Here is a 4,594-nt window from a genome sequence, read left to right on the forward strand (position 1 = left end):
AAGCACCAGTAGATTTGGGATAACGGGGTTTGGCTTTAACTGGTATTTTTCCAGGGTACAAGCCCTGGGGATGAGGAGCAGTTCCCAGGGGGAGGCTCAGCTCTGCTCCAGTGGCACAGCCTGTGGCATTCCGGGCTGTGCAGCTCCGAGGGCACTCTGAGCACCCCCATTCCCACATTCAGCCCCCCAGGATCCCAGTTTTGTCAGCAGCATACACATCCCTGGGCTTTGGGAACACCAGAGCTGCCTGATCCAGCTGATTTTGATGACAGCAAAGGGCCTCATTATGTGCCAGAGTTCCCTGACATGATTTCACACACCGGTGTTTCCTCAGCAGCTCTCTGTTCTCAGCTGTAATGAAACACCTGCTTTAATACACTGCCCAATATATTTTGTATCTTTGCATCTGCTGGGAAGCAGAAAGAAGCTATTTGGGAAGGATCTCTGGCTGCCTGAAACGGGAACATGCCCAGCTCTGTTATTGATCTGTGACTTCAGCCCACAGACAAAAAATTCCCTTCTTCTGCTATAATGAAATTATCATTAAAACTCTATGAAATGTTTATTGCAGAACCTGAAACCAGGAGACAGTCCCCTGGTCTCCAGCTAAAAAGCCTGGAACTGGTTCCAGCTTTATTGAAAACTTGATGCATCTGCTTACAACTTTGTACGAAACTTTTTTCTGGTTTCAATTAAAATTGAGTTTTGTTTGTAACCCAAAGCTGAGCTGCTGAATTAAGAGATGACAAAGCTGCAACCAGAACTTGACAGCTGAAGATTTCACAAACCATTTCCATTTTCCAAAATTGACGGATTGTACACATTTTTTAAAACCAGATTGTTTAGGAGAAAATGAAACTTCTAATGGTCTTACAATCCAGAAAACATGATACTCTTGAAAAATATAAATCTTTGTGACTTTAAATTTAAGAAAGTTTTAAAGAACATCTACTTAGACTGACAAAGAGAAAATGAGGATATAGGGACATGGAAATGCTCCAAGAGCTGGAGCCCCTCTGCTCTGGAGCCAGGCTGGGAGAGCTGGGAATGTCCAGCCTGGAGAAGAGAAGGCTCCAGGGAGACCTGAGAGCCCCTTCCAGTGCCTAAAGGGGCTCCAGGAGAGCTGGAGAGGGACTGGGGACAAGGGATGGAGGGACAGGACAAAGGGAATGGCTTCCCACTGCCAGAGGGCAGAGATAAATGGGATATTGGGAAGGAATTCTTGGCTGAGAGGGTGGGGAGGCCCTGGCCCAGGTTGCCCAGAGAAGCTGTGGCTGCCCCACCCCTGGAAGTGTCCAAGGCCAGGTTGGACAGGGCTTGGAGCAACCTGGGCTGGTGGAAGGTGTCCCTGCCTGTGGCAGGGGGTGGGACTGGATGATCTTTAATGTCCCTCCCAACCCAAAACCACTCTGGGATTCTGTTTTCTTTTGGCATGAAGCTTATTTAAATGAAACACCCAAGTCACCAAATGCCTCTTCTCTATAACTCTGTGTGTTATGGAGGTAGTTAAATCCACTTTAAGAAAGGATGAACAGCCTTTACCAGGGCCATAAATCCTGTGATTAATTTTGCAAAAAATCTGGGGAGTTTGCAATCTCTCTTGATTTCTCGTGCTCCCCAAAGTGTCAGTGCCTCAGGGTTGCAGAGGTGCCACTGCAGAGATGTAGACCAGCAGTGTCAGAGTTTTTGTGGTACCCAGGTGTAGTCCTGTTTCCAACCAGGAGCTGGGCTCCACAATCCTCGTGGGTCTCTTCCAGTTCAGGATGTTCTGTGATTCTGCTTTCTATGAAAAGTGACTTCTTACGCCCCAGACACCCCATGGACTCGGATAAACGAGGCTTCTGAAATTAAACAGGTGATTTTTGCAGAGACACACAGCCAGGTATGAGAGATCTCAGTTGAGGGAATTGCTGTGCCCCCCTGGAAGCTGGAACTGGGATGTTCCGAGCATGGAGGGCACGGGGCACGTCGTGTGCCAGTGCCAAGTGGCTGCAGCCATATGTTCTTAATAAAAATAAGGTTTATTGTTTCCACACTTCTTCTGTCATCTCTTTGCAGTTACAGAGGCAATAATTAGCTGGGGACATTACAGATGCATTAATTAACCAGGCTGGAGAGCACAGGGCAGCCTGCAAAGCAGGCACTTATTGGAATTTGAAGCAGAGACAATGCTGTTGTTTACTGGGGAGTGTAGGAGTTGCCAAGCACTGTGTCCCCACGCAATTAAAACACCACTGCACATGTGCTAAAAAGGAATATTTGAATGGGATTATGGAGCAATTACAAGTTGTCTTATTGTGCTGGCTCAGTGTACCCCTGGGGTTACAGAAAGCAGCTACTGCAGGAAGCTGGCAGTGTGCAGGATTTGGTCGCTGAAAGCTTTCTATTGTTCCTGCTTTAATTGAATACTTACAGCAGGAGAACTGGGATCGTGTCCCTGGAGCTCAGGTTCACTGTCAGGTACCCCCCCAGGGAAGGAGCTATTTCAGGCTGGGATTATAAGGCAGGAGTTTCCTTAGAGTGCCTCAGGCCTCCACAGTCACAGGGACACCCCACCTTGGCCTGGGGGATTTCTCCAGTACACTTTGATGCAGCACTTGGAAGGCTGTGATAAGAATGAGCTGGTTCATTCACAGAACTAATCCTGGAGCCTCTGTGGTCTCCTCTCCTGCTTTGCTGGGTTTGGAGAAGACACCTGGAGGTGTTTGGGATTTCTGATGCAAAACCAGCTCTGTCTGAAGGAAAAAGGGCTGGTTTGTTTTAACCATCTCCTCACTGCACATGCACGTGCTGCTGGTTTCCAACCTTCTGGCCTCCCAGCACCAGGCAGCATCAGGAAATGGGATTATCCCTGCAGCCCTGCATCACTGCCCATGCAAACAGCCTGGGAGAAAAGCCCTTGCCCAGGGAGCTCAACAGGGTCAGTGGCACAGATCTCCTGAGAAAACCTGCAGCAGGACTCCGAGACCAGGAGGACACAGAGACCAACAGGACTCAGAGCTCAGCAGGACTCAGAGATCAGCAGGACTCAGAGATCAGGAGGACTCAGAGATCCTCAGGACTCCCTGGGCTGCCTGAGTGTTGAGCAGACCCAGAGTGAGGGTTTTAACCTCTTCCCCTCGAGGGCTGAGGAGCCCAGGCAGGAGAGGCTGCACATTGTGGTGCCACCGTGTCAGGATTGGGCTCACTCTGGTCTTTAGTTCTAGAGCAACAGCTGAGAGTTCCCTGAAAAGCTTCTGGAAGAGCTTCTCCTTAAGGCAACACCACCTGGGGTGGTTTTTTTCTCCCCTGATTTTATTTTTCAGAGCAGCCTCTTCACTTCCCAGTTCCTTCCTCCCAGGAAGCAGAACACTGTGACTAACACTGCACTTGTTGTTCCTGCCCAGAAGCAAATCCTGCAGATCCTGGGGGGGGGAATTGGCTTTTCAGTCTGTGATACAGAGCTGGAGATTTCTCAGTGTGCCACTGTCCCCCTTTTCCCCTTTCAAGAACCAAAAGCAACTGATACATCCTGGCCTGGGAGCTTTAAACTGAGGGAAGCAGTCAGAGACAAGTCAGGCTTTGCAGAGCACTTGCTTGTGTGGTGTCTTTTAATGGACTGTAAAAATTATGAGAACAAAATATTCATCTTTTTGCCAAGGTGCTTTGTTTTCATTTTAAGGAAAGGAGTTTTCTGATTACTCCAAGATTTCAGTCACTTAGCAGAGCTCACATGGGGGGAAGAGATGATCTGTTCTGCCCTGAAGTATCTGACACTAACGTTTTGGCCCCTTTACTTTAGATTTCTGTCTGTGTGCTTGGGGCTGCAGGAACTGGAAGTATTGGCCAGGAACTGGGTCAAGTACATGTTTTGAGTGTATTCCAGTCAGGCCAATCTCTTACTCTCCACAAGAGAACAGTGGGAAGACTTTGTCAGGTCAGGTTTTCCAAATTTCACCAGAATTAATTCCAAAATCATAACATAATTAGGACAAACCCAAGAAAAGTGTTTGGAAGAAAAGTCAGCCTTGACATTGGCAGGTGATTCCAAGAGGATTTGTTCACAGTTACACTTATCCCTGCTCTGCAAAGCTTCTCTTTAAACTTTTCCAAAGTAAATAAACTCTGATCCTTGGGGCTGAGAAGCAGCTTAACAAGTATCAGTTACCTGTTGCCCACTATTCACTCAGCCCAAAATCCATTAAAAGATGGGATTGAAACCTCCAGATGTATTTAAAAGCCACTTTGTCCCATCAGTCATGAGGAACTGGGGCCCTGTTACTTTGGGGCTGAACATCCGGGTGTCTTCACCTGCCATGAACAATTCGGCTCATCCAACTAGAGAGTCCAGGTTTTAAATTATTATTTTTTCTACAAGCCATCACTCCACGTGATGACACGCTCTGCAGATCCTACAAGACCTTCCCTTCCCTTCCCTTCTCTTCCCTTCCCATCCCTTCCCTTCCCTTCCCTTCCCTTCCCTTCCCTTCCCTTCCCTTCCCTTCCCAAACCTTCCCAAACCTTCCCAAACCTTCCCAAACCTTCCCTTCCCAAACCTTCCCTTCCCGAACCTTCCCTTCCCTTCCCTTCCCTTCCCAAACCTTCCCTTCCCACA

General features: G+C 48.1%; 1 protein-coding gene across 1 annotated transcript in view; it reads left to right on the forward strand.

Annotated features, from left to right (window-relative positions):
• Window positions 1-4,594, forward strand: part of KCNJ5 (potassium voltage-gated channel subfamily J member 5) — a 19,883-nt gene that overhangs the window by 13,986 nt on the left and 1,303 nt on the right. The gene's annotated exons all lie outside the window — the stretch shown is intronic.

The sequence above is a fragment of the Neopelma chrysocephalum genome, unplaced genomic scaffold (assembly GCF_003984885.1).
Source record: "Neopelma chrysocephalum unplaced genomic scaffold, ASM398488v2 Primary Assembly neopelma1_138, whole genome shotgun sequence".
Taxonomy (NCBI): domain Eukaryota; kingdom Metazoa; phylum Chordata; class Aves; order Passeriformes; family Pipridae; genus Neopelma; species Neopelma chrysocephalum.